General features: G+C 41.9%; 1 protein-coding gene across 4 annotated transcripts in view; it reads right to left on the bottom strand.

Moving 5' to 3' along the window:
• The window catches only part of PKIG (cAMP-dependent protein kinase inhibitor gamma), an 81835-nt gene that overhangs the window by 16549 nt on the left and 45110 nt on the right, over positions 1 to 20176 (bottom strand). For all 4 annotated transcript variants that reach the window (XM_043989944.1, XM_043989946.1, XM_043989947.1 and 1 more), the window contains exon 2: positions 13321 to 13390. The gene's annotated coding sequence lies outside the window, so the exon portion shown is untranslated. The remainder of the gene's footprint in view (positions 1 to 13320; positions 13391 to 20176) is intronic.

Below are 20176 nucleotides of genomic sequence, written 5' to 3'. Positions count from 1 at the left end.
TTCAGTTACTTAACCCCATACAGGGTCATTAAACCCAGAGTTTAAGAAGCTTTGGTCTATGTTAATTTAAATGAAATGAACTGAGTGTGATCACTTCAGTGGCAGGCAGCTTTTGAATATCAAGAAAGCATGGGATGCACAGAACTAGCCTTTGTTTGTTTGTTTTGGGGGGGTGGCAATGAAGGTTAACTGACTTTCCCGGGTCACACAGCTAGTAAGTGTCAAGTTCTGATGTCAAATTAGAACTCAGGTCCTTCTGAATCCAGAGCCAGTGCTTTATCCACTGCGCCCCCTAGCTGCTCCCCAGAAGTAGCCTTTGAAGTGGTGCCAGGGGATTTCTCCAGCTTGAACATCCTTTGTTGGCCATTCTGAGTTCATTCAGGTTCTATCATTCTGTGATCTGTTCAATTATTTTTTTTCCCATCTTCAATGTCAATTTCTCAGGCCAGCCACAATGGGTGCAGAAAGTTCCTCTTTCTTCAATGCCTAGGAACTTTCTGTTACTTTCAAGCATGTAGTTTTTTGCAGGGTCTAGATAGTTCTGAGATATCTCATCTGTCCTGCATTCCCAGATAATGTATATAACTCTGCCAGGGTCAGAAATGAAAAAGACTGTTCACTCTTGCTCCATGGGCCACTTCATATCATGGGTCAAGGAGACTGTTAAGCTTCAGAGAGAAGGGACTTTGTAAGGTTTCCCATCAAACTGCCTCCCACTTCTGCTTTTAATATTCTACCCCACTCATCAAGGGATGCAAGAACTTGTAAACTGAAGAGCCCCTACTGTTTGCCAAGAACTACACAGCTCTGTTTCCAGACTCTGCGGTTTATTAATCCTCATCCCTGGACCAGAAATTCCATTACATATTAAAACTGTTTTCCAAATACATCAGGAAAGGTCATTTCCTGTTTCTTTAAGGAAAAAAAGAATATTTGCCAAAATCCACAAAGAGAAAAGAATCCATTTTCTAAAGGACAAGGAGAACAGAAGGGGGCTTATCCCATTGGGAAAGACTTCTCTTAGCAGCAAAGTTCTTAAGGTCATCCCTTTGTGGTGGAATGGCTAATAAACATAGTTCACATTTCAATGACACATTATGGGAAAGGGGTCATGGGCTAAATCTACCTGACTGTTTTTGTAAGGCCTGTGGGCTAAGAATGGGTTTGTTTTGTGTTTTACATTTGAAAATAAAATTTTATTTTATTTAAAAATGTAACCACCATTCTTAGCCCCAGCAGTACAAAAATGGGCAATAGGACATATTTGGCCCCTGGGCCATGGTTTACAAAGTACTTTTCTCATGAATATTCTGTAAGGTAGCTAATAGGAGTATTAGCATCCCTATTAGACAAATAAGGAAAATGAAAGGGAATGACTTGGCCTGAGTCATATAGTTAGTAAATGGCAAGGTTAGGACTCAAAATCAGGTCTAGTAAGTCACTAGCGTTAAACGGATTACATTCTGCTGCTTTTTGGAATATTGATGTGATCCCTTAATGTAAACACAGTAAAGCCACCGAAATCTCTGGGTCCTGTGCCCTAAAGTTCAATTTGATTCAAATCAACAAACATTCATTAAGCACCTACTATGTACCAGTTCTTTGCTGTGTTCTGGGGATACAAAGAAAAACCGAGTTATTCTTGGCCTAATTAGATGCTTACATACTAAGGAGGAAAACATGGAAACAAATATGTAAATTCAAAATTTATACAAAATAAGGGCCAAGTAATTCCGGTGGGGGTGTGGGAGGGGAAGAGAGTCCTCAACAAATGAGTGAGCCAGAATAAGCATCTTGAAGGAAGAGATTTGACTAATGCTAAGCCTTGAAGGGAACAAGGAATTCTAAGAAGTGGTGGCGAAAAGGAAGAGAATTCCAGGCATGGAGACAGCTGGTGGAAAGGAATGCAACAGCAGAGAGGCCAGCAAGGAGGCCAATTTGTTGAAACACAGAAATGTGGCAGAGGGAGTAATATGAAATCAGAATAAAAAAATAAGTCGGAACCAGACCCGTGAAGGGCTATAAATGCCAAGCTAAGGAGTTTGTTTTCGATCCTTGAGGCAATAGGCAGACGCTTAAGTAAGAGGAAAGCATGTCTGGAATTGTGCTTTAGGGATATCAATTTGGCAGCTTCCTAGAGAATGGACTGGAGCAAGGGGAAACTAGAAACTGAGAGACCAATGAGGATGTGAGAGACCTAGGTGAGAGATAATGAGGGCCTGCACTGCAGAGGTGGTCGTGTGAGGGGAGAGAAGGGAAAGGATGAAAGAAATGTTGTGGAGGTAGAATTAGCAAGACCTGAAAACTGACTGTGTATGGGTGCTGAGCATGAGGCAGAGAGAAGAGTCAAGGAAGTGCAAGTGTGTGAACTTGGGTAACAAGAAAGAGAGTTAGTTGTTGCCTCGCTAAAAACAGGGAGGTTAGGAGAAGGGATGGATTTGTGGGGAAAGATATGGAGTTCTGTGTTGGGGTCTTTAGAGTTTAAGATATCTATGAGACATATGTCAGATAGGTACGTGGTCCAGTGAATAAAGTGTTAGACTTGGAGTCAGTAAAACCTGAATTCAAATCTTGCTTCATTTACTTACTGGCTGTATAACTCTGGCCAAGTCACTTGATATCATAAAGACTCAGGTTTCCTTATCTGTAACATGGGGATAATAATAGCACCTATTTCACAGAGTTGTGAGGATCAAATGAGAGAACAGAAGTAAAATGCTTTGCAAACCTTAAAACTCTATATAGATGGTAGTTACTATTGCTATTACTTTTATTATTACATTCAGTTTGAGATGTCCAATTGGCAAAATAAAACTGGAGTTCAGGTGTGGGCTATGTAGATACTTAATTACTTGAATAGCGATGATAGCTAAACTCATGCATGTTGATAGAATCACCAAGAAAGAAGAATGGAGAGAAAGAGAGAGGGAGAGAGAGAGACAGAGAGAGAGAGAGAGACAGAGACAGAGACAGAGACAGAGAAAGAGAAAGAGTGTAGAGAGTGAGAAGAGCCCAGTACAGAGCTCCCATAGATTGGGAGTAGTACATGGAACATGATCCTGCAAAGAAGACTAAGAAAGAGTAATGAAATAGTTAAGGGAACAAGAGAAAGAATTGTTAGGAGAGTATGACAGGGTTAAATGCTGCAAAGACTCAGGATAAGGACTGGTTATGACTGTTAATCAGCAATTTCAGGTGAGTGGTGATGTCAGAAACCAGATTGCAAATAGCTGGAAAGAATGGGAGGTAAAGACATGGAGGCAGTGAATATGGACAGATTTTTTTTAAAAATAAGTTTTGCTGTGATAAAGATACAGGATAATACACGGTAGGTTCTCTCTGTGTCTGCAGATTTAGTTGGGATAATGGACTACAAACTACTACTCCATTTGCAGTGGAGAGAAATAGATGAAATTGAGCACCCAGAAATAGAGAGCAAGGATACTGCTGCTTGTTTGAGAATAGGGAGCCAGCAGGGAAGGAGTCAGGAGATAAAGAGATTGATAACTAGAGAGAGATAGGGGTGAATAAAAGGGCCAGCTTCAGTAGGGAGCTTGGTAAGGGGAAGGCTCAAGGTCATAAATGGCCTCAGATAAGTAAGGAACCACCTCTTCCTCTAAGACTAGAGCTAAGAAGGAGAGAATGGAAGATGGTGGTGGGGAGATTTGAGGTTCATTATTGGGAAGAAGAGGAAGCTCATTATCAAGTTGGAAAGTTAACTCGGTCTATTGCTGGGCTCCTACCTGAAAGCTTTTTCAGCATGAGAGAATTTGCTCCAGATTCTAATCTAATGGCACAGGCTCCAAGAATGCTAAATCTTCCACACCATGATGAGGCATTGATGTAAAGAGGTCATTTATAGGATATCTATTTGTGTATATGTCTTATCTACCCCTATAGTAGACTGTTAGCTCCTTGAAGGGTAGGAATGGAGCATTGGCAATGCAGTGGATAGAGCACTGAGCCTGGAGCCAGGAAGATCTAAATTCAAATCTTATCTCAGACAGTTACTAGCTGTGTAAATCATTTAACCCCAGTTGGCTCCAGTTTCCTTAACTGTAAAATGGGATAATAGCACCTACCTCCCAGGCCTGCTGTGAAGATCAGATGAGATAATATTTATAAAGTGCTTAGCATAGTACCTGGCACATAGTAGGCTCTTAATAAAAGTTTGTTCCCTTTTCCCCTTTCCCTTTGCTTTCCCCAGACTCAGGACAGGGCTTGTACATTATGGAAAATCATCTACCAAGGAGAAGTCCAAGAGAATACAGAGTTTCTGACCTTGGAGCCAGCAGCACTGGGTTTGAACATTGCCCTCTGGGGTTTACTGACTGTGTGACTTAGGGCAATTTTCATGACCGTTTCTTCATCCACAAAATAAGGACAATAACTTTGTTTAGTCATTTTTCAGTTGTGTCTAACTGTATGTGACCCCATTTGGGGTTTTCTCAGCAAACAAAGTAGTTTGTCATTTCCTTCTCCAGCTTGTTTTACAGATGAGGAAACTGAGGCAAACAGGGTTAAGTGACTTGCCCAGGATCACACAGCTAGTATGTGTCTGAGGCTAGATCTGAACTCAGGCCTTGCTGACTGTGGGCCCAGTGCTCTACCTACTGGGCCATCTAGCTGCACCAAGGCTGATAATACTGTGCAATAACTCTGGGAGGTCCAGAGGGCAAGGAAATGATTGGTAAATGTGACATGAATATAAGCTAATAGTAGTAACTAATCTCTATACTTTACATATGAGGAGAGTAAGGCTCAAAGGAAGGGAGGGAAGTGTCTCACTCAGTTTCACATGGCTCTAAGTGACAGAGCTGGGACTCAAAACTATTCCTTCTGATTGTAAGCCCAGGTCTCCTTCCACTACACAACAAAACAAGGCCCTTGGGGAAAGGCAAAATGACAACAATAGCTAGAATTTATAATAGCACTTTAAGGTTTGCAAAGTTCTTTACAAATTATTTTATCCTTACAACAACTCTGGAAGGTAGATGCTATTACTATCCCCATTTTATAGATAAGGAAACTGAGGCAGAGGTTAAGTGATTTGCCCAAGGTCCCACAGCTAGGAAGTGTCTGAGGCTGGACGTGAACTCAGGTCTTCCTGACTCCAGATGTAGCTCTCTAGTCACTGTGTACTACTTAGTTGCTCCAAACTATCAATCAATCATTCAATGTTTATTAAGTGCCTACTATATGCCAGACACAGTGCTAAATGGTGGAGATTCAAAAAGAGGCAAAAGACATTCCTTGCCCTCAAGGAGCTTACAATCTAACATGAGATTTAACATGCAGACAAATATAGAAAAAGCAAGCTATATACAGAATAAATAGGAAATAATTAAGAGGGAAGGAACTAAGGGGGTGGCTAGGTGGTGCAATGGATAAAGCACTGGACCTGGATTCAGGAGGATCTGAGTTCAAATCTGGCCTCAGACACTTGACACTTACTAGCTGTGTGACCCTGGGCAAGTCACTTAACCCCCATTGCCTTGCAAAAAAAAAAAAAAAAAAGAGGGAAGGAACTAGAATTAAGAGGGGTTAGAGAAAGCTTCCAGTAAAAGATGGAATTCTAGTTTGGACTTAAAGGAAGCCAGGGAAGTCTGTAGGTGGAGCTGAGGAGAGAGGTCCTTCCAGGCTTGGGTGATAGCCAGAGAAGGTGAGCATCTGGTTTGTGAAATAGCCAGGAGGCCAGTGTCACTGGCCTGGGGCACATTTGGAGAATAAGCTACAAATTTGCTCCTGGAGGCTATGGGGAGCCACTGAAGGGGAGTGACATGATTGGATGGACTTGTGTTGTAGAAAACTCACTTTGGTGGGGGAATGGAGGATGTATTAGAGTAAAGAGAGCTGGGGTAGCAGCGTCAGAAGGGAGAAGAGGACTTATTCCAGAGACGATGCAAAGGTGAAATGGACAGGTCTAGGCAACCGCTTGTCTATGGTGGGTTAGAGATAGTGAGGAGTCAAGATGGCTCTTAGGCTGTGAGTCTGAGGGACTGGGAGGATGGCAGTGCCCTCTAGTAACAGGGAAGTTTGAGGGGAGGGAGTTGAGGTGAAAGGTGATGAGTTTTGTTTGGATAAATTCAGCTTAAGAGGGCTACTGTAGGGGCAGTTAGGTGGCGCAGTGGATAGAGCACTGGCCATGGATTCAGGAAGACCTGAGTTCAAATCCAGCCTCAGACACTTAACAATTACTAGCTGTGTGACCCTGGGCAAGTCACTTAACCCCAATTGACTCAACCCCCCCAAAAAACAAACAAACAAACAAGAGGGCTACTGTGCACCCAGTTGGAGATGTCTGAAAGGCAGCTGAAGTGAGAATGGAAGTCGGCAGGGAGTCTGGGGCAAGATAAAGTAGATTTGAAAATCATCAGCATGGAGATGGTAATTAAACTCATGGGAACTGATGAGATAATAATCTAGTTAGGTCTATTTGGTGCCTGGGCCTGGTGTGAAAGAGAAAGTCTAATTGACAAGCTCTGCAATGATCTGTAGTAACCTTTTTGGTCCCTAACAATGTCAGGGCTAGCAAACATATGCCAGGCCCTTATGATGAGTTGACAAACAGGGCCGATGAGGGCAGGAAAAAGAGGGAGGCTGAAGGCAGGAAGAGGTCAGGCTCAAGGACAGCCACACAGAAGCTGAACCCCAGGAAAAAGCACTGAATGAGGAGTCCAGAGACCTGGTCCTAGCCCCGGCTCCTATCCAATCCCTGCATGACCTTGGTCAAACCACTTCCTTTCTCAGGGCCTCTGTTTCCTCCTATAAAATGAGGAGGTTAAAACAGGCAGTTTTTGCTGTCCCTCCTAGCTTTGACGGCTTATGGTCTAAGACTCCATTTGGCTCTGATGTTCTCTATTCCATTTTCTGATGTTAATTCCAGCTCTAGCATTCTGTCCTAAGGTCCCTCAAAGGTCACACATTAAGTGACACAAACCAGGCCCTGAACCTAGGTCTTGTGTCTCAAATGTCACTAAAAATCTGGCAGCAATAATGATACATAGGTGAAGACTTGAACCTTTCATATGAATGCCTCTTTGGAGCATGAAACCAATGAAACCGAAACCAATCCCAGGGCTTCAGATGACAGTAAGATGATCCTGTCCTCAGCTCCTGATCACTTTAACACCAAAGGAAAACCATCCTCCTCCAAACCTTGAAAATAAGAATTCTCTTGTTCTCAACCACTGGCCAAAAAAAAAAAAATTCATAGGATTTGGCAACTGAGAGGTTCCCAAGTAAAGAGGCATTCCTTAGAAAAATCCTGAGAGAAATCAAAATTTGAAATGAGGTTTCATAGCCAGATTTAAAGTGCCTTTGAAGGTTTGCCAATTAAGAAGCCCTGAACCTGAAGTTCAAATCCTGGCTCTGCCATGCACTTGCTGCCTGACCACAGGCAAGTTCCTTTCTATTTCCTAGCCTCAACTTCCTCATCTATAAATGAGAAGAATTCCCCCTGAGCTTCCCACACAGAAGTAAGTAAGAGATGGTATCCTAGCAGTAGCAATATCCTTGCTCTCTATTTCGAGGTGCTTTTTCATTTCTTTCTCCCCACTACAGATGGAGTAATGGTTTGTAGTCCATTGGCCCAACTAAATCTATAGACTATAAACAAATCTGTCAATAGGGAGAAGAGCTGTTCTATGTGGATCATTAAGTCATGTAGCTTTCTGTTGGGAAGTATCTGTGTTGTGAAAACCCAAAGAATTTAACCAGGCGTCTTGAAAATATCCCAGGCATTATAGTATAGTTAGTAATATTGGGGAAGGATTCTAGAAACAGGTTCTAGTCCCTGCTTGACCATTAATTCACCATAAAGGTTTGGGCAAATCACTCCCCTTCTCTGGGCCTCGGTTTCCTCACATGTAAAATAAACTAGATATTTAAAATGAACAAGATAACCCCTAAGGTACCTTTGAATGCTAAAATTCTAGGTTCTATGAGTCTTTTCACAGTTGCCATTGCATATTGTATTCTCCAAGGTCCCTTCTGGCTTTAAATATCTTTCTGTATTCTAGGTTTTAAGCTTCCTTTCAGCAGTGATATTCTGTGCTCTATGTTCTAGAAATTTTTCCAGCTTTAAACATTCCATGAGCCTCTAAGTCTATTTAACTATAAAGCTCTTTATCAAAATTGAGCCTTGAAGAAGGGATGATCAATGAATGACCAGGTAATGATCCAGCATGTAGCACCACAGCAAGTCTCCAAACAAGGAACGTCCCCAGTGCTCTTTTCACCGGCCTGTCTTGCCTCCTCAGCGAGGAACAGACAGAGGCTTAGGGAAGATTCATGCCTGGCCCAAGCTCACCCACCTAGCAAAGGGCTGGGGCAGGATTAGAACCCAAGACCCTCAACTCTGAGTCCAACATGCTTTCCATTACAACCTGTGGCTCCTCCTACAGACATGGTCTGCCTGAAGGCCAATATTCCTCTGGTCAATGCCCTTGTATTTTCATTTTCCCCTTTTTTCTCTCATTTCCCTATGCACCTCCTTCAAAAGAGTCTTCACAAGCCAGGCTCTGATGGGAAGCCTCAGGCCCTTCTCCCACTTTGTGCCTGTGCAGTCTCAAAGCTGACGAGGTCACTCTCATGTGGGATTGGCCTAGACACACTCTGTCCTCATTCCTCTCTATGCCAGCTGTGGGATGGAGAGGAGACTCAAAGGCCAGGCAAACCACCCTCTGCCTTTGAGCAGTCGGCCAGTTCTGGGGGAGGCATGATCCTGGCATGCGTCATCATGGAAAGGGGCCTGCAGAGGCCACACACTCTCCGCATACCTGGATGGATTCCCAGATTGTACTTTAGTTCTTTGATGGGTCTACGTAGAACATCTGTGCCCAAAATGAACCTTCATGGTTCACAGGAAAGAAAGGAATCTACCTACATTTTAGTAACATTCATTTAGTCAACAAACATTCATTAAGCGGTTGCCATGTTAAAGACCCTTTGCTAGGTGCTAAGGAGAGACAAAGATAAATGAGAAGCAGTCCTCTTCCTTCAAAGAACTAACAGTCTAGTAGAGAATTTATCCTTTTCATTACTGATAATAATAGTCTGCATTTCCATAGTATTTTATAGCTCCATCTAAGGGACCTGAAGGAGTACCGGGGCTGGAGTCATCATACCAGACTTAGTCTGCCACTTGTCACTCCTTTAACTTTGGGCCAATCTTTACATTCAAAGATCATGGAAAATGAGAGAGGTGCCACAAGATTGGGGACGGGAAAATGTCCTAGTTTTTGAACAAGAGAATAAGGTCTGCAAATTGTAGGCCAGTGAACTTGTCTTTGATTCTGGACTGGGTCATTAAAGAGATGGTTGGCAAATATCTAGAGAGAGAAGCAAGGTAATTACAGTCAGGACTTCACCAAAAACAGGTCAGGCCTACTAACCTCATTTCCTTTTTTAACAAGATCACTAAACTCATGGGTAAGGACAACACAATATGGTTTTTCTAGACTTTTTGCAAAACTTTTGATAAGATATCTCATATGATCCTTGCGGAAAAGATGAAGAGATACTGATTAAATGATTAAACAATAAGATGGGTTCAGACTGGTTGGATGGCCAGATTCAAAGAGCAGCTGGTTAATGGTTCAATGTCGATGTAGTGCTCACCCCTAATAAAATTCCTTCATTTAATTTCATGTTACATTTGTGTGGTTTTTTATTGTTGTTATTTGTTTGTTTGTTTTGTTTTGTTTTTAGCTGAGACAACTGGGGTTAAGTGACTTGCCCAGGGTCACACAGCTAGTAAGTGTTAAGTGTCTGAGGCCAAATTTGAACTCAGGTCCTCTTGAATCCAGGGCCAGTGCTTTATCTACGGCACCAACTAGCTGCCCCTTTTCATGTTACATTTGGCCCAGTAGCTAATAGCTCTTGACTCTCTTATCCAATGTATCAGCTATCTCTCTCCTGGCTTTGCGTCACCTGCAAACTTGATGAGTACATCTTCTATGCTATAATTTATAACAGAACAAAACAGCACAGAGACAAGCACAGGCCCCTGGGGCCTTCTTCTAGAGACTCCTTCCCAAGTTGACATTAAGCCATCAATGACTATCCTTTATGTATAACATTCAATGAGTTCTGAGCCCACCTAACTATAACCTCATCTAGTCTATGCCATTCCATCTATGTTTCCCCCACAGAGAGAGCATGAGAGACTGTCTCTAGATGCTTTACCAAAATCTGGGTGAATGATGTCTCCTGTTCTTCCCAGTCTTTCAAAGCTCCCCAGCAGTGGCCCCGCAATCCCATTGGCTAGTTCTTTAGGTACCAGAAGATGTCATTCATCTGTGCCGAGTGATTTGGACTCATCAGGGCCAGCTGGTGCTCTGTCACCATTTCTTGACTCATCTTGGGTATCAGCTCCCTTAGAGGCATACTTTTCCCAGGCTAAGGCTCATTCTCTTTACCAGAGAAAGCAGATGCCAAAGAAGAATGGAGGAGATCTGCAGTCTGTCATTGGGAGCCATCACCACAATCCTCCCCTTTCTGCGTCCTGTAAGGCAGGGACTGCCTGCCGTCTGCTTTGTGTTTGTGTGCTCGTTACAGAACACAGGGCCTGGTACATACTAAATGTTTAATTAATGCTTTTTCCTTCATTCAAAAGCCTCTTCATTTGTCTCCCTTCCTCAAGTCTCTCTTCTCTCCAAGTTACATTCGGTAAACACCGGTCTGACCATGTCACTTCCATGGTCAAGAAACTTACTGTCTGTTTATTTTTGTTTTTGGTGAGGCAGTTGGGGTTAACTGACTTGCCCAAGGTCACACAGCTAGTTAAGTGTCAAGTGTCTGAAGTCGGATTTGAACTCAGGTCCTCCTGAATCCAGGGCTGGTGCTCTATCCACTGCACCACCTAGCTGCCCCAATAAACTTATTGTCTCTAGGGTCAGATACATTTTTTTTTAATGTGGCATTTAAAGCCCTTTATTACCTAGCTCCAACCTATCTTTCCAGTCTTATTATACATTATGCCCCTTCACATCCTCTTGTGGTCCCAACCAAAACAGCCTTGTTTGAACATACATCACTTCATCTCCAGTTTCTGACCCTTTGCAAAGGCCTCCCTCATGCGTGGGATGCTTTCCCTCCTCACTTTGGCCTCTTTCTTTCTTTCTTTCTTTTTTTTTGTGGGGCAATGAGGGTTAAGTGACTTGCCCAGGGTCACACAGCTAGTAAGTGTCAAGTGTCTGAGCCCAAATTTGAACTCAGGTCATCCTAAATCCAGGGCCAGTGTTTTATTCATGAAAGAAAAGGTGTGGGGCAGCTAGGTGGCGCAGTGCTGAGTCAAATCCAGCCTCAGACATTTGATGCTTACTGGCTGTGTGACCCATCACTTAACCTTCATTGCCCCACAAAAAACAAACAAACAAACAAACAAACAAAACCTATTATATGATCATAGGTAAAGCACTTCACCTCTCTGAGTCTCAGTTTCCTTATCTGTGAAATGAGGATAATAATTTTTGTAAATTACAAAGTACTATGTGTTTTTAAATTAAATCTTTTAATTTTAAAATTTTTAGTTCTAAATTCTCTCTCTAGTTCTTCCCCCACCCATGGAAAAGGCAAAAAAATTATACCCATTGTATACGAAGTCATGTAAAACATATTTCCATACTAGCTATGTTGCAAAAAGTATAAGCATGAAAAATAAAGTAAAAAATATGAATTAATCAGTTCTTTCTCTTCGTGAGGTTATTTTTTCATCACGGGACTTTTGGAATTGTCTTAGATCATTGTATTGCTGAAAATAAGCTAAACTTTTGCAATTGATCATAGTGCAATATTGTTGTCACTATGTACAATGTTCTACTGGTCCTGCTCACTTTATTTTGCATCAGTTCATGTAAGTCTTCCCAGATTTTTCTGAAACCATGCTGTTCATCATTTCTTCTTTTTTCTTTCTTTTTATTTTTGGTGAGGCAATTGGGGTTAAGTGACTTGCCCAGCCGGATTTGACCTCAGGTCCTCCTGACTCCAGGGCCAGTGTTCTATCCACTGTGCCACGTAGCTGCCCCATATCATTTCTAAATGTACAATAATATTCCATAACAATCATATGCCACAACTTGTTCAGTCATTCCCCAATTAATGGGCATCCCTTTGGTTTCTAATTCTTTGCCACCACAAAAAGAGCTGCTATATTTTCGTATATATAGCTCCTTTTCCTTTTCCTTTGATCTCTTTGGGGTACAGACCTAGTAGTGGTTTTGCTAGGTCAAAGGGTTTGCACAGTTTTATAGTCCTTTGAGCATAATTCCAAATTGTTCTCTAGAATTGTTGGACTAGTTTACAACTTCACCAACAGTGCATAATGTCCCTATTTTCCCACATCCCCTCAAGTTTTTGTCATTTTCCTCTTCTGTAATGTTAGCCAATAAATCTGAGAGGTACAAGGTGGTATCTCAGAGTTGCTTTAATGAGCATTTTTCTAATAGTAATTTAAAGTATTTTTTCATATAAGTATAGACAGCTGTAAAGAATTGATTATTATTTGAGGTTTTTATGGCCCCATCTTTTGGGTGGAGTTTGTGGAGACCTTGGCGTGCCCACTGGCCTGGGGGCTCCTCAGGCAGCACGGTGCTCCACTTACTGGTTGTAGCCATTGCCATGGCACTGGCACCTCACATCATCGCCACTCCCCGATGCCTACATGGGCCTGGCAAAATTATAATGATTGGAAGCCCAGTGAGGGCAGTCATGCGACTGTCAGAGCAGCCAGCCAATTGGCTGGTTGTAGCACCGTGCCACCCACGGAACCCCCAGGCCAGTAAATGAGCCGAGGTCTCCTCAAACTCCAGCCAAAAGATGGGGCCATAAAACCTCAAATAACAATCAGTTATTCACATAGCTTTACTTTCTTCTTCTGAAAACTGTCCGTTCATATCCTTTGACCCTTTATCAATTGGAGAATAGCTCTTAGTTTTGTAAATTGGCTTAGTTCCCTATATATTTGAGAAATGAGATCTTTATCACAGAAACTTGCTATAATTTTTTTCAGTTTCCTTTTCTTCTAATTTTAATTACACTGGTTTTGTTTGTACAAAACCTTTTAATTTTAACATAATCAAAATAATCAATGATCCTCCCATGATCCTCTCTATCTCTTGTTTGGTCATGAACTAAATGAGTTTATTTTTTATTAAGTATTGAAGTATTGTTAATAATTCTTGAGACCCAGATTTGTCTTTTCTTCAAGCCAAATAAAAAGTTTCTTTCTAACATAATGCAACAATTCACTTTTTTTCTACAACAGAAACACATGTGTTTAAGAAAACACATGGGATTAGAAGGGATATAAGCTCCTACCTGGTTTAGTTCTCTTCTCTTCCCATCATGTCTTCAGATTTTCAGTTCTTGACTAACCACTATAGACAGTCTGAGGAACAAAAGGGTAAAAAAAAGTTAAGGTCTGAGAAAAGTGGCTAAATACAACAAACATTTATCAAATGTTTACTATATGGCCAGCATCATACATTTTGAAGGATGGATACAATTTCAACTTTTTGTGAAGCAGAGAAGGTATACTGGTCACAGAGAAAGGTAGAAGCAAAGATCTAGAGACAGGAAATCTTGATGGTGTAGGAGAACATGTATTGGGAAACCTCTCTAGTCTGGATTTCGGTACAGACTATGTGAAGGGGAGCAGTGGAAGACAAAGCTACAGAGAGAGGCTGGTTGGTGCAAGATCGTGGAAGGCCTTGAATGTTGGGACTGAGGAGCTGAAAGAAATATCAATGCACTGCTCTTTCAAGTGCTTCCCAAGTGCTAAGATTCTTCCATAGAAGATGCCTGGCTCTTCAAGAAGACCTGATAAACTTAGGCAGGACTGCCTTAACATTCCCTTAGATATCTATGTTCATTCAGTGTAACTAGGACTTAGAGGTCAGAAAGTTGTATCATTAAGTAGTTACCCTAGTGAGAGAGTTAGCTTTGCTTACCTCACTTGAGTCTATTACTTTTATTTTTCTGTTTCATTAGTAAAGTTTTCCCTTTTAAAAACAAAAAGGATACCCAAGGACTTGTCTTAGGGCCATAGTCACAGAAATGTCAGAACTGGAAGGGACCCTAGAACACAGAACATCAGAACAGGAATGGATGCTAGAACAGAATGTTGAAGCTAAAAGATCATCTGGTATGATCTCTTCATTTTAAAAATGAGTCGTGAATAGCATTGAGAGGGAAATTGAATTGTATAATTACTTTTTTTTTTTTTTGCAAGGCAATGAGGGGTTAAGTGACTTGCCCAGGGTCACACAGCTACTAAGTGTCAAGTGTCTGAGGCCACATTTGAACTTAGGTACTTCTGAATTCAGGGCCAGTGCTTTATGCACTGCGCCACCTAGCTGCCCCCTGTATAATTACTCTTACATTTACACATTCTAAATCCAAAAACATTGAGCTAGTGTCTTGTAAAAGCCCCTGTTTAAACTCTGAGGTACCACCTGACACCTATCAGATTGGCTAAAATGACAAAAAAGGAAAATAATAAATGTTGGAGAAGCTGTGGGAAAATTGGAACACCAATCCATTGTTGGTGGAGCTGTGAACTGATCCGGCCATTCTGGAGAGCAATTTGGAATTATGCCAAAAGGGCGATAAAGCTGTGCATGCCCTTTGACCCAGCAATACCACTTTTGGGTCTTTTTCCCAAAGAGATCATGGAAGGGGGAAAGGGACCCACATGTACAAAAATATTTATAGCTGCTCTTTACGTGGTGGCAAAGAATTGGAAGTTGAGGGGGTGCCCATCAATTGGGGAATGGCTGGACAAGTTGTGGTATATGAATACAATGGAATACTATTGTGCTATAAGAAACGATGATCAGGAGGAGTTCAGAGAAACCTGGAGGGTCTTGCATGGGCTGATGATGAGTGAGATGAGCAGAACTAGAAGAACATTGTACACAGTAACGTCAACATTGAGTGTTGATCTACTGTGATGGACTATATTCTTCTCACCAATGCAATGGCACAGAAGAGTTCCAGGGAACTCGTGATGGAAGAGGATCTCCAAATCCAGGGGAAAAAAAAAAGAACTGTGGAGTATAGATGCTAAATGAACCATACTATTTCTTTTGTTTTTGTTGCTGTTGTTTTTTTTCTATTTTGAGGTTTTCCATCATTGCTCTGATTTTTTTTCTTTTATAACATGACTAATGCAGAAATAGGATTAATGTTATTATGTGTGTGTGTGTGTGTGTGTGTGTGTATATATATATATATATATATAACCTATATCAGATTACCTGCTGTCTAGGGGAGGGGGGAGGGAGGGGACAGAGGGAGAAAAATCTGAAATTGTAAAGCTTGTATAAACAAAGGTTGAGAACTATCTTTACATGTAATGGAAAAAAAATACTTTATTAATTTTAAAAAAAGCCCCTGTTTAGTAGGGAGACATCCTTCTTTCATGTTGTAAATTCATTTTTACAGTTCTCAGAAGCAATGGGATATCTGTGCTATTGTCCTATAAACCCAGTTAAATGCATTTTCTCATATGATTGTAAGGCTCTGCTGATGAGCTACAACCCAGTAGCAGTAACTTTTAGCCACCAAGACTCTTGATGCCTTCAAATCAAGGGAGCCTTTCTCAATGATTGGAAGAGCAGAACTTTTAAAATTTGGTGGCTTATAATTCAATGAGAGAAAAAAGGACCCTAAAATATTCTTTATTCCAGGGACTAAAATAAGAAAAGGAAACAAAAAATCTAAAGGGAGGTTTGGGCCCCTCCTGGAAAGAAAAACACACTGAATGTTAGGTAGGAGTTAGGACTTATTGTCAGTACTGGAAGAAACCTTAGAATTGACTGTCAAAATTGGGAGAGAGTTGGAGGTCATCTAATCCAACTGTTCACTTTACTGGAGAACCTGAGGAGCGCATGGAGGTGCAGTAGGATATTCTATGTCATTTCTGCACAGCTCTTTTACCTAGTCTAAATTTACATGTTCAAAATTTGCAAGGAAAGAATATAGATTTAGAACTTAGAGGTCATCTTGTGCAATCCAATCAGAGATAGGAAAAACTGAGGCCCAAAGAGGGTAAGGGTCCAGAATCCCAGAGTCAGTAAACAGTGGGGCCTGGACAAGAGCTGAAGTTCAGTATATTTTCCACTCCACCATGTATCCAATAGCACAAGATACAAGCACTTTTTTTTAAAGCCTTTAATTAATTAATTAATTAATTTTGGTGAGGCAATTGGGGTTAAGTGACTTGCCCAGGGTCACACAGCTAGTAAGTGTCAATTATCTAAGGCTGGATTTGAACTCAGGCACTCCTGAATCCAGGGCCAGTGCTCTTTCCACTGCACCACCTAGCTGCCCCAGATATAAGCACTTTTGAGCAATTGCCAACATGTGGCCCAAACCAGGATGAAATTCAAGCTACGGTTAGATTAAACATCTAGTGATAGTTTTGTACTGTGTTTTCATTCTTCCCCCCAAATCACCTAGAATTTCAGATATTTCTAGTTCAGGACTCCCTAGGCTTTTTATGAGGAAAAATTCCTTTTATTTCCTCAAAGCCCGTGATAAGCTGGTCAGAGGTCTAGAGCCAGAAGGTCCCCTATAGGAGTTCTTCACCTTGTCTGTATCCTGGACCCCTTTGCAGGTCTAGTGAGGCCTATGGAATCTTTCTCAGAACGACATTTTTAAATGCATAAAACAAAATATAGAGGATTACAAAGGAAACCAATTATATTAAAATAGTCTTTTAGACATAATATAATATATCATATATATTATATGTAGATGTGTAGATGTGATTTTTAAAAAGTTCACATTCCCCAGGTGAAGAACCCCTTCATTTTACAGATGAGGAATCCCGGGGAAATTAAATGACTTGTCCAAGGTTACATAGTTCATAAATATCAGAAGCAGAATAATCTGAACCTCTATTGCCTGACTAAATGTCATATGATCACTGGTTACCTCACAGATTTACTGGTTGGGATAAGGTTTGTGGGTGGAGAAGAGTGAATGGGTTACTGGGATCAGAGAGCACCACTCCTCCCTGCTAGAAATCTTTCTGAGAGCCGCCTTAAGGAGAGACTGCCAAGAAAACCTTGAATACCTAGTGACTGTTGCCTTGGCCCTGGTCTGGCAGACAGACAGGCAGGCAGGCAGGCAGGCATTGAGGGCCTTCTGCCACCTAGCCTTCCCAGCCTTGTCTCACATTACTTTCCTTGGGCACTCTATACTCAGTATTCTAAAAGTCAAACTTGACTCTGGGCTGTCCCTCTACTCATATTTTGTGCTTCCCCAACCTCTATATGTTTGCTCATGCTATGGCGTATACCTGGAAGCTTTAGCTTGAAAAGCCCCATGTTCCCTTTAAGACCTTGCTAAGATGACACTCCTCTCTAAAAGGCTTTCCTGATCCCCCCTCCCCCACCCCCATTCCTACTCCATGTCAGAATCTTTGTTTGCATTTTCTGATCTTTCCTCTGCTATGCTTTGATCGGGTTATTTTTCTGTAGCATACATAGGAGGTGGATCAGAGCATTCTCAAGGCTAATGAGTCTTTGGGGCATCTTGGAGTTGATCTCATTAACTGAGGATAATGCATGGGTTCAGAGTCCTCCTCTCTGTGCTGTCAGCAGAAGAGCCATGTTCCCTTCTGCCTTTCTTGTCTTCAGAAGACAGGCCAGAGGGCAGCACAGCTAAGATTAGACCTGGGTCCCACTGCTAATTGAAGCCTTGGGTCAGGGGAATTGGGGAGGTGGGGAGGAGGAAGGGAAGGAAGGAAGCCACATCTCCTCTCCTCTCGGTCAAATTGCAGAGTTCCTAGACCTTCAATTCTGGTCCCACCCTTTAAGTGGCAGTGGCCTAATCTGAGAGGAGGCAGGCATGTAGCCCCAGAGAAGTGAAGCACATGACCAATTGGTGGGATTTCCTGAATCTCAACCACCTAGATAGAGGAGGGGGGCTTCCTTGTCAGTTCTAGTAGCTCCCAAGTTTAAGAATTGCAGAATCCAGCTCTCTAGTGGGAGAAGACTTTCTGGCAAAGAGAGTATAACACCCCCCTCCCCCAACTAGAGGAGCAACAGTCTAAGCCACGATTTGGGGGTACAAAATTCCTCTTCTTTGCCTTTCACTATTACTATGAGTTATTTGGACACTTCAGAAATGAAGGAGGAGCGGTCTGTGATAAATGGAAGCCCATTTAGAGGAATGATTACTAAAGCATAGCACCTGACACACAAGTGGTGTTTAGCAAGTGCTTGTTGGGTGACTGATTGGCAACTTCTTCAACAACCCCAAGTACAAGGGTGCCCAAGGCTTTAGGATAGTATTATAAAGTGTCTAACTTTATGGATTTCTGGGGTAAAAGTGGGGCATATCAGAATGTTGGAAGCTGCTGTTTTTCTAGCAACATCATTTATTTCATTCACTCATCCATTCATTCATTCTCTGGCCACTATGATTTAGAGGACTACATATGCTCTGCGGAAGGTGGGGGGCAGGAGAGGTGAAATTCATGGGAGAAGGAAGGAGAATGTTATCTACTTAGCTACTGTTTATGGTCTATGGTAAATACTTTTGTTTTTCTTTCTGTATTCCCTGTAGGGTAGAATCAAAGCTATCCCCAACTGGCATTGTTACCTCTGAGTACTTTTTTGGGATCTTGGTACCCTTTTACCCATATCTGTAGAGACCTGTGCATAAGTTACACAAGTTAGAGCTGGGAGGATTCCCATAGGAAACTCTAGGTAGTGGCAACATGAAAAAAAGAACAAAATGATTTGGGGAGCCTGCCCCTCAAGACTGAACCCAATTCATATAAACACAGAAGCTGGGGTATATAACTCCAAGTTCACAGGATCACAGATTAAGAGCTGGAAATTGGCTGAGACCAATATTTTCATTTTACATCTGAAGATACTAGGGCACAAGTTAAGTGACTTGAATATGGTCACACCGCTGATTAGAGTCTGAGGTGGATCTGAACCTAGGTCTTCCTGACTCCAAGTCTAGCCCTCTATCCACTACTCCATGCTGCCCCTCTAACTCTATTATGAATAAAAGATTTGAAAACCAGTAACAACTGATAAACTCACATTTCTATGGTACATTAAGGTTTACAAAACACTTCCCTCAAACAACTCTGTAAGGAAGGGAGGGCAAAGCCAATAATTTCTTGGAGAAATGAACAAGCCTCTTCTGGGTAAAGGGAGGCTGCTTTCTGGTTATGGGCCAATGCTGGCTCCCTCCTGTATTAGATCAGGGGCTTTCAAGCCTTTAATACAATCACTTCCTTCAGTGGCAACTGAGGGTAACTACCAAAACACTACTCTTCTCCTTCTCTGAAACAGGATTCAAAAGCTCTCCCAAGGCCTTTCTGAAAGGCCTGCAGAGCAGTGATCTCAGCTCTACACTCAGACTCCATAGTGCTTTACAAGAGTCCTAGACTGTCCGGATCAGTTTGCAGCTTGGGATCACTTCTGACCTATCATTCAGATACAAATAACAGAGCTTAGGGAGCAAATGAACTGGTTTCTTCACAGTAGGCAGGAAGTAACACCTGCTGCCTGCTGCTTTAAATAATTCCAGCAAAGTTTCTCTAGCTTCTGGGGGTGGAATCCACTTCTGCTTTGGGCCTCAGCCTTCAGTTACGGTACTACCAGCAGTTTCTAAATCGTGCTTTGTGATGGGAATTCAGCAGCATTTCTAGGCCCCATACATCTCACTTCAATCCTGGGATTAGTAAATTAAGAGATGACTTCAGTTCACTAGAATAAACACCCTCCTGAAGGTGACCACTACTTTCAGTAAGGTAGCTTACTGCTGAAGACTAGGATTATTCATCGCTTTGAAGCTCACATATGCTATAAGCCTCTATGTGTACTGTACCAATGTCTAAAAAGCTTGTGATGGTGGGGGCAGCTAGGTGGTACAGTGGATAAAGCACTGGCCCTGGATTCAGGAGGACCTGAGTTCAAATCTGGCCTCAGACACTAGACACTTACTTAGTTGTGTGATCCTGGGCAAGTCACTTAACCCTCATTTCCCCGCAAAAAAAAAAAAAAAAGCTTGTGATAGTGACATACTAGATAGTTTGGGGTGGGGAGTGGTTTATAGTGACAAACATAAGGCAAGGACAGACAGCATAGTATACTGAAATAGGTGCTGGACCTGGGGTCAGAGAAAATTAGGAATAGTTCAC

The sequence above is a fragment of the Dromiciops gliroides genome, chromosome 2 (assembly GCF_019393635.1).
Source record: "Dromiciops gliroides isolate mDroGli1 chromosome 2, mDroGli1.pri, whole genome shotgun sequence".
NCBI classification, from domain to species: domain Eukaryota; kingdom Metazoa; phylum Chordata; class Mammalia; order Microbiotheria; family Microbiotheriidae; genus Dromiciops; species Dromiciops gliroides.
The sequence above is the reverse complement of the archived record's forward strand: the minus strand, read 5'-3'. Positions and strand labels throughout refer to the sequence as shown.